This window comes from Sapajus apella, unplaced genomic scaffold, assembly GCF_009761245.1.
Source record: "Sapajus apella isolate SASKATOON/1434 unplaced genomic scaffold, GSC_monkey_1.0 scaffold25, whole genome shotgun sequence".
Classification (NCBI taxonomy): domain Eukaryota; kingdom Metazoa; phylum Chordata; class Mammalia; order Primates; family Cebidae; genus Sapajus; species Sapajus apella.
In genome coordinates, this window is record NW_022436965.1 from 19439212 (window position 1) to 19452600 (window position 13389).

The following is a 13389-nucleotide window of genomic DNA, read 5'->3' on the forward strand; positions in this document are numbered from 1 at the left end:
TACCACTCCTGAGATGTGGCTTTCTGCTGGTCACCCACCATGCACACCAAGCTGCTGCCAGCTCACAGTGGGAACAGCCACTGCTAAGCCTGTCCAAAAGATGCCATGGATATATGCACTCACTCTTGATTCTTCCCAAGCTCCCATCTAGGCCCCTGCCTGGGTAGGGGGTGGCAATGGTTATAGAGTGAGGAAGGAGAAGACAGGTGGGCTGGGGCTTGGGAGCAGTCAGGTGAGGACTCACTCTGGCAAGAAGGCAGGAGTGAAGACTGGGTATGAGAAAAGGCTCCAAACCCCAGAGCACAGTTCTTTGTCACATTGAACTTCACTTGCAAAACACAAATTCAAAGATAAAATTGTTAAGAATTTTAGTGAACTCCCATTCACAATTGCTACAAAGAGAATAAAATTCCTAGGAATACAACTAACAAGGGATGTGAAGGACCTCTTCAAGGAGAACTACAAACCACTGCCCAAGGAAATAAGAGAGGACACAAATAGATGGAAAAACCTTCCATGCTCATGGTTAGGAAGAATCAATATCATGAAAATGGCCATACTGCCCAAAGTAATTTATAGAGTCGATGCTATGTACATCAAGCTACCAATGACTTTTTCACAGAATTGGAAAAAAACACCTTTAACTTCATATGGAACCAAAGAAGAGCCCGCATAGCCAAGACCATCCTAAGTAAAAAAAAAACAAAAAAAAAACAAAAAAAAAAAACAAAGCTGGAGGCATCGCACTACCTGACTTCAAACTATATTACAAGGCTACTGTAATGAAAACAGCATGATACTGGTACCAAAACAGAGATACAGACCAATGAAACAGAACAGAGGCCTCAGAAAGAACACCACACAACTACAACCATCTGATCTTTGACAGACCTGACAAAAACAAGCAATGGGGAAAGGATTCCCTATTTAATAAATGTTGTTGGTAAAACTGGGTAGCCATATGTAGAAAGCTGAAACTGGATCGTTCCTTACACCTTATACAAAAATCAATGCAAGATGAATTAAAGATTTAAACATGAGACTTAACACCATAAAAACTCTAGAAGAAAACCTAGGCAGTACCATCCAGGACATAGGCATGGGCAAGGACTTCATGAAGAGTACACCAAAAGCAATGGCAACAAAAGCCAAAATAGACAAATGGGATCTAATTAAACTTGAGAGCTTCTGCACAGCAAAAGAAACAATCATTAGAGTAAACTGGCAATCAACAGAATGGAAAAAAATTTTTGCAATCTACCCATCTGACAAAGGGCTAATATCTAGAATCTACAAAGAACTTAAGCAAATTTACAAGAAAAAAACAAACAACCCCATCAAAAAGTGGGCAAAGGATATGAACAGACACTTCTCTAAGACATTAATGCATCCAGCAAACATATGAAATAAATGTTCATCATCACTGATTATTAGAGAAATGCAAATTGAAACTGCAATGAGATACCAACTCATGCCAGTTAGAATGGCGATCATTAAAAAATCTGGAGATAACAGATGCTGGAGAGGATGTGGAGAAATAGGAACACTTTTACACTATTGGTGGGAGTGTAAATTAATTCAACCATTGTGGAAGACAGTGTGGCAATTCCTCAAGGATCTAGAAATAGAAATACCATTTGACTCAGCAATCTTATTACTGGGTATATACCCAAAGGATTATAAATCATTCTGTTATAAAGATACATGCACACGTATGTTTATTGTGGCACTGTTCACAATAGCAAAGACTTGGAACCAACCCAAATGCCCATCAATGACAGACTGGATAAAGAAAATGTGGCACATATACACCATGGAATACTACACAGCCATAAAAAGGATGAGTTCATGTCCTTTGCTGGCACATGGATGAAACTGGAAACCATTATTCTCAGCAAACTGACACAAGAACAGAAAACCAAACCCCGCTTGTTCTCACTCATAAGTGGGTGTTGAACAATGAGAACACACAGACACAAGGAGGGGAACATCACACAATGGGGCTAGGGGAGGAATAGCAAGGGTTAAGGCGATTAGGGAGGGATAGCATTAGGAGAAATACCTAATATAGATAATGGGGCAATGAATGCAGCAAAGCACCATCATGGCATGTGTATGCCTGTGTAACAAACCTGCACAATCTGCACATGTACCCCAGAACTTAAAGTATAATAAATAAATTTTAAAATAATAATAAAGAAAGAAAGAATTTTAACAATGTAACCATGGAACATTTAATCCCAACTGTGGGACTCTTAGCATGAGCCCCCATTCCACCAGATTGCATGTCTGCAAAGCCAACCCTGTATAGGATTCAATACTGGGAAGTTCACTTGCCCATGAATTTAAGTTACTACTTTAATATTGGCTTTACATTAATGCAGGTGACAGTTTGCCCCCATTTGACCTGCCATTTTGTCTTATTTCTCAATTGGTTCAGATTTTTGGCAGAGATGGAGACTCCTCTAAGATTCTAACTTCACCTACCTAATTTTTGCTTTTTGAAGGAAATACAGAGAAAGCAACAATTAGGTCATACATACCTTGAGGTCATGTTATGTGCTTACAAAAGGTAGTATTAACCAGTAGTTAAAAACATGGGCTTTGGCATCAAAACAAATTTGGTCTCAACTTCAAGTTCTGTCAATTTTAGTTGATGCTTCCTAGCAAATTATCTCCCTTCCTTTGCCGCATTTATAAAATGACTTGACAGTAGTACTTACTTCTAAGTATTGTGAAGATGAATGAGATAATGTAAGTAAAGCATTTGGCATACACAAGCAATCAACAGTGCTTGTTTTATTATTTAATCAACTTAATATAAACTATTCTAGCCAGATTAAAGATCTTCTAAGACATACTGTTTACTAAAAACCACAGAAGGGTAATATTAACATGTAAGGGACAGAGTTCCAAAACATTTAATGACACTGAATAATCAATACTTTGGATGTTCCCCTCCAAGTACCTGGCCAGCTCTCTAAATATTCATAATGAAGTACCATGATGCAGAAAGTGCATACCTTTAGCTATAAGTGTAACTACATTCATTCATCAAAGACAATTTAAAGGTGTTCAAATCTATTGTCTACTTATGTTTAAAATTCTATCTAATGCTATAAAGTAGATTAATATTTTAAAAGTTTAAATTACAATGATTTTTGCTAATAAGTTTATTTTCTTTCTTGTGTTTCTTTGTTTACGCTGTCATCTAGAAGTCCCAACTATTCCCAAAGAATTGTTTCCTCTGGTTCTTCCCAGGAAGCTAAGAAACATATATTTTAAGGTAAGAATTATTATGTAGTGATATTGTAGTATAGTGGCCTCTGAGGGAAAGGTAATCTAATAACAAGCCCAGCACTACTTCCTAGTTTTTCTGTGATATTAAGCAAGTTCTTCAACTTTTCTGAACACTTTCCTTATTTATAAAATGAAAATTATACCAATACCTCACAGAGTTGTTAAGAAGAGTAAATATAATTATATATGTATATATATCATTATGTTTAGTATTATAAATATTTATATACCTGTAGTTTCATACATACACATATATGCTATTATTACTATTCCACTGCTTGTTTTCACTAATATCTCAAGGTTTCTATGTGCTTTAAGGATACAAGAACAGAAAAACAAACACTGCATATTTTCACTCATAGGCAGGTGATGAACAATGAGAATACTTGGGCATAGGGAAGAGAACAACACTCACTGGGCTTGGGGCAGAGAGGGGATAGGAGGGACAGTGGGGCGGGGGGGCGGATGGGAAAGGATAATACTGGGATAACACAACACCGGGAGAAATCCCTAATGTAGGCGAGGGGTGGGGAGTTGGAGACAGCAAACCACCCCATACATGCTATGGATATAACATGTATGTACCTATGCAACAATCCTGCAGGATGCAGGATGTATACATGTACCCTGGAGTCCAAAGTACAATTAAAAAAAAGAAATTGATTTTTACTAACACAAATTTTTGCCTAAAATATGTACATTATTGGAACAAAAATATTTGAAAAGTTGCTATCAAACTACTCAGGGATTTGTCATTCAACTGAGAACTTATAATGGAGGAGCCAGGGTATCAAATCTTTGCACTGATTCTCTTGCGCATTAACAGTGCCTTTTATGGTCAGGGAGATAAGATTTAAATGTGGTCATTTTCCTATTATTCTTAAAATTATAATTTAAAAAAAAATTTTACCAAGCTAAAATGTAGCTACTACCACAAGAAATAATGAAAATAGCTAACATATGTTGTACAATTTTAACGTCTGACACCATATTTTGCTCTATACACATTTAAAATGACCCTATAAGTAAATGTTACAATTTCCACCAAGAAGGTGATAAAACAAAGTTTTATTTGGGTTACAGAAATTGATGAAGATTTCATGGCTGACACGTGGTAGAATTCAGATTTGAACATAGTTGTGTCTGCTTCCAAAGCATGCTGTATGCCCAAGCAATAATTCTGTAAGTAAATTTTTTTCAGTTGTGATTTCTGGCTTCCAGAATTTTCTGTTGTTAAATCAGAATTCTTCTTAGTATTTGAGGTGTGTAAAATAAGTCAATGATCAGAGGTCAGCAAAGCTTATATTTGAAAAACTTTGGCTTGGCGCAGTGGCTCTCACCTGTAATCACAACACTTTGGGAGGCCGAGGCAGGTGGATCATTTGATATCAGGAGATCAAGACCAGCCTGGCCAATGCGGTGAAACCCCATCTCTACTAGAAATACAAAAACTAGCCAGGAGGTAGTGGCACGCACCTGTAATACCAGCTACTCAGGAGGCTGAGGCAGGAAAATCACTGGAGCCTGGGAAATGGAGGTTACGGTGAGCTGATATCATGCCACTGCACTCCAGCCTGGGTGACAGAATGAGATGCTGTCTCAAAACAAAAATGAAAACAAAAAACTTTAAGAACCCCTATATTATGAACATATATTTGAGCACCTGTGTGAAAAAGGGGAAACTTGTTACTTCCTGAGGCAACAGCATAAATATTGCTGGTATTTATCCTGATGAAAATGTATATTTCTATTAATTAAAAGCTTTAAAATATTTATAAATTAATTATGATTCTGGAATTCCACTTGAGAGTCTCTTTCTTAAGGATATAGTCCACAATACCAAAAATATTATATGCACAAGGGTGTTTATACAGTGTTATTTAAATTTTTAAAGTACATATACATGCTAGGCATGCAAGGTTAGCTTAATAGCTGAAAATTAATCAGTATAATACACCATAGTAACAAAGAACAAACACTTCATGTTCATTTCAGTAGACTCAGAAAAAGTAGTTGGCAAAATTCAAGAAAACATTATGATAAATTCACTCAACAAACTAGGAATAGAAGGTAATTTTTTAAACTGGATAAAAGGTATTTATAAAGAACTTATAGCTCTTCTCATACTTAATGATGAGAAACTGAATGCTTTCCTCCTAAAATCAGGAATAAGAAGAGGGTCACTATTTTCACTCAACATTCTCTTGGAGGTTCTAGCCAAAACAATTATGCAAGAAAAGACATGAAAGGCAATCAGATTAGGAAGAAAGAAGTAAAAACTACCTTTATTTGCAGGTGACATACCTTGTATATAGAAAATCATAAGGAATCCACACAAAAAATTATTTGAACAAATAAGTAAGTTCAGCAATGTGGCAGGATACAAGATATTAAAAATTCAATTTTATTTCTGTACACTACCAATGAACACTCTGAAAATAAAATTAAGAAAGCAATGTAATATATAATAGCTGCAAAAGAATAAAATAAAAAAAATTAACAAAAAAGTACAAGACATGTACACTGTGCACTGAAAACATAGTTGAAATAAATAAATAAATAAGCAAATGGAAAGGTAGCTCATGTTCATGGATTGGAAGACTTAATAGCAATAAGATGGCAATTGTTCCCAAAGTTGATCTGCAGTTTCAGTGCCATCCTACCAAATTTCAGCTGCCTCTTTTTTTTTTTTTTTGTAAAAATGGAAAACTAGTCATAAAATTCATGTGTTCTTGTGTAAGGAATGCAGAATAGCCAAAACAATCTTTAAAAAAGAATTTAAAAATTGGGATACTCATACTTCATGATTTCAAAATCTACAGTCATTAAAAGAGGATATTACTGGCATAAAGATAGATATAGAGATCAATGAAGTACAATTGAGAAGTTAGCAATAAATATTCACATGTGGTCAAGTGATTCTTGACAAGGGTGACAAAAAATTCAGTAGGCAAAAAAAAAAAAAAAAAAAAATAGCTGTTTCAACAAATGGTGCCAGGATAAGTTGATGTCCACATGCAAAAGAATGAAATCAAATTTCTATCACATACAAACATTAACTCAAAATGGATCATACACTTAAATAAAAATGTTAAAACTATAAAACATCTCAAAGAATGCAAGTTTGGTTTAATAGCTGGTTGATTAAATGCCTAATAAACAACAAGGCTTATTTAATAGCAGTAAATCTTTTGTGGCCTTTGGCTAGGCAATGGTTTCTTAGGTACCAAAAACAGAAGCAACAAAAGAAAATAATAGATTACTTGAAGTTTATCAAAATTAAAAACATTTTTGCATCAAAGGATACCACCAAGAAAATGCAAAAACAATTCATGAAATGGGAGAAAATATTTGAAAATCATATCTTATTTAAAAATTGTACCCATAATATATAAAGAACTCCTATGGCTCAACAATAAAAATACAAAAACCATAATTATAAAATAGGCAAGTGATTCAAACAGAAATTTCTTCAACATACATATTGAGAATATGTAATGGCCAATAAGCACATGAAAAGTTCAGTATCCGTAGTCTTTAGAGAAGTGCAAATCAAAACCACAATGAAATACTACTTCAAACCCACTAGGATGACTAAGATTAAAAAGTCATACTGCAACGATTTTTGGTGAGGATGTAAAGAAATTAGAAGTCTCATGTAGTGCTGATGGAAATGTAAAATGGGGCAACTATTTTGGAAAACAGTTTGCAGCTCCTCAAAATGCTAAACAGAAAGGGAAAAAAACTAAAGAGATTTACTATTTGACTCAGAAGTTTTATTCTTAGATGTATACACAAGATAAATGAAAATTTATGTACAAAAACTTGTACATGAATGTCAAAAGCAGCATGACTCATGATAGACAAAAGGTGGAAACAACCAACATGTCTATCATTTGATTACTGGAAAAACAAAATGTGATATATGTGTACAATGGAATGTTATACAGCAGTTAAAAAACCAATGAAGTACTAAGACATGCTACAACATTGATGACCCTTGAAACCATGCATCTTAAAAGCATCCAATCATCAAAGACCCCACATTGTTTGGATACATTGATGATAAATGCTTAGAACAGGCAAATCCACAGAGACTGAAGGTAGCTTAGTGTTTGCTTGGGGCTAGGGTGGGAAAGGGGAGCAGAAGTGGGAAATTTCTGTTGATGCATATGGAATTTCTTTTGGAGGTGTTGGAATGTTGCCAATTAGACTGTGGTGATGATTAACACAGCTTTGCGAATATACTCAAAATGATGGGATTGAAAAAAATGTACTGAGGGAGCATTATTCTGAGCAAGTTCATAGTGTTGGGGTTGCAAAAAATAAATATGATACAGTCTCTGCGCCAGACGGAAATTATATATATATATATATATTTCATACATTTTTTTTTAAAAAAAGCTCATGCACTAATTTAAATAAATGAACAAATAAGTCAGAAGACAGGAAACATATATGAGAAATCTTCACTGCCACCATTAATCAAAGTGATATAACTTTAAGCAGTAATAAAATACTTTTCTCTTTTAAATAATCAACTAGTACATTTAAATTCTGACACCTTGTTCTGACAATAGTGTGATGAAACTGCCAACCTCAGGGGCAACTGATGGCAGTTAAATCAGCATTTTGTTAAAAAGCAATTTGGAAACGTACATCAAGGGCTATAAGTTTTTACACTAATTGAACTAATAATTCCACTTGTTGTACTCTATCTTAAAGAAGTAATTTGAAGAATGGAGGAAGCTATTTCAGAAAGTAGACCAAAGGAACACTTATATGTATATTATCACATTTAATTCTCTCAATAAACTCATTAGTTATATATTCTTTGCTTCATTTACAAAGAAACTAAAGCACTTCAAAGTTAGAGCCTCTGTCCAAGGTCACACAGCTGGTAAGAGACACAGCTGGGCTTTGATCTCAGATGAGCCAGTACCAAAGCCAATGGGCTGTCAACTGCCATGGCAGCTTTCTTTGGGGAAAAACCCTGCTCATAGAAGCGGAGGATCTCACTAAGCCTACCCCACTCTCAGAACAGTGTATCCATCTGTCAGATGTAGGGAAGGGATGCACTAAATGGTATCTAGCATTTCTCTTAGTCCTGGGCTTTTTTTTTTTTTTTTTTCTTCTTTTGTATTGTTGTGAATAAACCTGAAGGAAAAAAATACAAAAATAAGAATTGTGCAGGAAATATTAGACTTTCATTATTTCTTCCTTTATCTTTAGGACTTTCAACCAGGCTTACTCTTTGTTTTGGATTTTTATCTTCAGTGTACTGATGTTTTTTTAATCAAGATTGGCTACTTACCATGCTTGTGCTTATGCACGGAATAAATATGTGGTAGTGATTAAATGTATAGGATATATACATATATAGAGAGATCTCAAACTTTCTTGTACTATTTTTGAAATTTCTATTCTTGTTTAAAGTAAGTCACATTTAAAGATCAATGTACAGAAAGGCAATTTGACAGATTATAAATGTTTAAAAAATTATATTTATAAGACTAGCATAACAGGAAAATGATTGTTATATTAGTTTAAAAAAGTAGTATACAAATTTTAATATGCAATGTTACTATAATTATATACGAAAATGCAAAAACCAATTATAAATTTTTAAAGTGAAAGGAAATAAAATGTGAACATGTCCAGATGTTATGGCTAATAGATAACTTATTTTATTCTATTTTTCTCTGATGTTAAAGTTTTATGCAATAAGCATACATTTCCTTTTTCCCTTTTGGATTCACTTTTTCTTTTACTGAAGTTTACCCTTTGATGGTGTGAAGTTTTACTACAATATGTTTAGAATGTGAATTTACTTCTAGTTCTTTTGCATGGCTTTGGTATTTATTTTAAATATGGGGACTCTTCTTTAAGGCTAAAAAGTTTTCTATGCATATCAATTCATTTAAATATTGTTTTTCCATGTTTCCTTTATTCTCTACCTTTAGAAGTTTTAATAATTAAGCATCTAACTTTATCCTTTGTTTATTCCTGTGTCACTTGGAGAAAATTTCCTAAGTAGTATCACCCATTTCACTAATTTTTTCTCGTACGCTTATATGAGATATTTACTCATCTTTTTGATATTTTTGGTCTAATTATTTTCAATTTCAATAATTCAATTTTCTTCATTTTTTCTACCCATCTGTCTTTGAGTCATGTCTCTTGGTCTTTATTTCATGATTAGTTTTTCTACTTTATAAGGTTATTATGTCTTTTGATATATGAGAATCTTAAACATTATTTTTAAAAATCATTTTTAGATTGCTCTATTATATTCATTTACAGACGTTTCTTGGCTTATGATGGGGTTATGTCCCAAATAAACTTATCATAAATTAAAAATATCCTAAGTCAAAAATACATTTAATACACCTAACCTATTGAACACCATAGCTCAGTCTAGCCTATCTTAAACGTGCTCAGAACACTTACATTAGCCTATAGTTGGGCAACATCATATAATACAAAGTCTATTTTATAATAAAATGTTGAATACTGTACATAGATGGACATTTTGTAGACACAGTGGGATGCAAAAATACAAAACACAATATCAAAACATGCTGCCAACACAGTACACTGTAGAGTATTGGTTGTTTATGCGTGTGACGATGTGGCTGCCTGGAAGCTGTGACTCACTGTCACTGCCCAGTATCACAAGAGAGTACTGTACTGCATATTGCTAGCCCAGGGAAAGATCAAAATTCAGAATTCAAAGTATGATTTCTACTGAATATGTGTTGCTTTCATACCATCATACAGTCAAAAAATTACAAGTCAAACCATCATAAGTCAGAGACTGTCTGTAGTTAAGAAGGAAGGCATCACTTGATTACTGAATATGTTGGCTACAAATATTAGTTTTTTCATGTGCTTTAAAATTTTAGTTTGTGAGTTAATCTTAAATAAAAGTTTGAATTTGTTTTGTTTCTGTGAGGGCATTTTGGTTTGTTTTTTAGTCTGCCACAAGATGTGTGCAGCCTCCTATTTCTCACAGTAAGCCTGGCTCTCATGCTTTGCCATGTGTGGAACTTGTTATGTTCCCCATTACCTCATAGGAGTCCAATTTCTTTCAGACTGTTTCTAGTTCCAAGGCCTGCCAGGCCCTTGTCTTCTTCTCTAGCTTATTGCTTTGCTCTTTATTCCCTATCAGATCAGCAAATATATTTAACATTGTTTAATTTTTCAACCATGTTTTATGCCTTTTAAATATACCCAAATACAAATCTTTCACTGCTAAGCCTTTGGACTAGAGAAGAAATTTAAAGTGTGACTTCAAAGCTCCGTCCTGATTTTAAGTGCATTTATTATTTTTTCTTTTGTTTTTAGTTTGTAATCATGAAATTTTAGAAATATATGAAGGTTCAGAAAATACTATATTCTCTATAAACCCTTCACCTAGTTTCTTTATTTATTTATTATTATATTTTGTTTGCAACTTTTCCATAAATCTAAAATTATTTCACAATAAAATCCTGATTTAAAAAACAAATAAAAAAGAAAATACTGTATTCCCCAGTATACCACCACCAATATAAAACAGACGTTAACTTTTGGCCATATTTGCTTTAGATCTTTCTTTTATTTTTTGAAAAGTAAACTATTTCAAATGATTCTGAAATTCATTTGTTCTTTTCCTCTCTTCTCCCAAAGGTAATTGTTATTTTATACTTGACATTTGTAATTCTTGTGTACTTAATATACATGTGTGAAACATACATTCCTATATGTACACATACATGTTTCTGTGTCTTTAACAAAGATGTAGCGGTATTTTCTCATGTTTGAAAAGTTTGCAATAAAAAATATTTGATATAAGTATAAAAATCTATCTTATTGTGACTTAAGTTTTCAGTATCATATGTCAGGTTCATTTATGTTGACATTTACCTAATTAGATAGTTTAAATTACTGCAATACATTACTCAATTGTATACAGGTTCACATTTCCCTAATGCAGAATAGTTAGGTTGTTTTTGCTTTGTTGATGTTGTTAATTGAGCTAAAAACCATCATTCTAGAGCTTGTCTCCTTGCACATATGTGAGAGAGCTTCTCTAGGAGAGACATAAGAAGTAGTCTTTCTGAATATTGATGTGTTCAACTTAAATGAATGTTGCAGTTTCTTCTAAAGGTCATTGTATCAATGTAGACGTCTACAGTTATGTACTGGAGTTTCCATTTCTCTACATCTTCACCATCATTTGGTGTTATCAGACATTAATTTAGTCATTATGATGGTCATTTAATATTATCTACTTATTTGTAATTGTAATTTCCCTGATTTGTAATCAGGTTGAACTTTTTAAAATATGTTTAATGGCCATTTTGGTTTCCTGCTTCTGTGAATTGTTTTTTCAAACCCTTCACTCATTTTTCTCTTAAATTTTATTTTTTTCTTTTTAATCTGTATTAGCTAATTATATATTTTGAATACAAATATTTTGTCAGTGTGACAGTCAGTAGTGTGCTACTCACTGATACCCAGTTTTCCTTTTTGGCACATGAAAGATTTAATTTCCTGGTTCCCTTAGGAATAGATGGATCCTTCTGACTAGTTCTGCCAAATGAATTATGAATAGAAGTGACGTAGGTAAATTCTAGGTTACAACATTTAACTGCCAGTGTGAATCCTTGAAAATTTTATTTCCCTCTTTTTTGCTTTTACCAATGACCAAGATGTAGGTGCTCCATCAGCCTGGGTCTCTGCGTAAATTAAAATGCCCACTGCTGATTCAGTGAGATATAGCATGACCAAGATAAAAACTTTTATTGTTTCAAGCCACTGAAATTTTGGTGTCATGTCATAACTTAGCCTATCCTGATGAATACAATTGGTTATATGTGTTGCAAATAACTTCTGTTCATTGGTTTTACATTTTTGTCTTTTATTTTAATGTAATTACATTTATCAGTCATTTATAATTTTTGCCTTTCATGTCTTATTTTGTAAATTCTGTTAAAAGACATATTTTAACCTAATATTTTTAAAGTTTTCATGTTTTGAAATATATTTTTGTGTGTAATACAAAGTAAGACACTAATTTTATTTTATTTTTATACATAGGTGAATAACTTTGTAAGCTCTATTTGTGAAACAGTAAAGTTTTCTTCCCACCGCTTTGTCTATTTGTCAATCCTGCACCTTTACTTCACTCTTAGATTTTTTTTTTTAGTGAAAGTCTCTGAATGATAAATTCTGTTTTTGACTGGAAATATTTTTACTTTGCTTTCACTCTTAAATGGATAATTTAGCTAGTATATAGAATTTTAGATAGACAGTTATTTCCCATCAGTGTTTTAAAAATATTATTGCATTGTCTTCTGACCTCTATTGTTGTTATTAAATAGTCTGTTCTCATTTCTGTGGCTGTTACTTTATAGGTAATCTATCTTTTCAATCTGGTTGCTTCAAAGGTTTGGTCTTTAATGTTCAGCAAATTCACTACAACATTCACAAGTGTATATTTATTTTTCTTCCCCTGTTAAAATTTTTGTGAATCTTAAATAGGAGAATTCATTTGTAAATTAATTTTAGAAACTTTAAAAACACTATCCCTTTTATATTTTCTCTTCATCATTTCCTTACTCTGTACTTCTAGAATCCAATCAAGTAAATGTTGGGTCTTCTTGACTTCTTTATTATACATAATTTTTGTCTCATTATTTTTCATTCAGTGTTAATTTTTTTGAAATTTTCTTATTTCTAATGTTTACTAATTTCTCTTCAGAGACTTCTGATCTGTTTAAACTATTTACTAATATTTAATTTTAATAAATTAAAAATTGTTGAAGTAAATAATTTTTAAAATATTTCAGTTTCTTTTTATGTCTTATTCACTTATTTGACTTCATTTTATATGCTTTTAGCAAATCACTTTAAATTCATATTGTTAATAAATTAACTCAGATTCTTGGAGATTCCCACCTGGCATTTTTGTCATATTTGCTAACTATCATTCATGGCATATTCTTTCTCTCAATGTTCTGTAATTTTTAATAGAAATTTTCCTTTAAATTGGGTAGGTTTTTTTCTCTGTCAATCTTTTTTACCTATGGGTGAAATTCCACA

The 13389-nt window shown here is 32.8% G+C and overlaps 1 long non-coding RNA gene across 10 annotated transcripts in view; it reads left to right on the forward strand.

The window, feature by feature from the left end:
* Positions 1-13389, forward strand: part of LOC116560157 — a 325176-nt gene that overhangs the window by 189400 nt on the left and 122387 nt on the right. For all 10 annotated transcript variants that reach the window (XR_004272822.1, XR_004272831.1, XR_004272824.1 and 7 more), the window contains 2 exons: positions 3216-3286; positions 4384-4482. This is a non-coding gene — a long non-coding RNA (uncharacterized LOC116560157). The remainder of the gene's footprint in view (positions 1-3215; positions 3287-4383; positions 4483-13389) is intronic.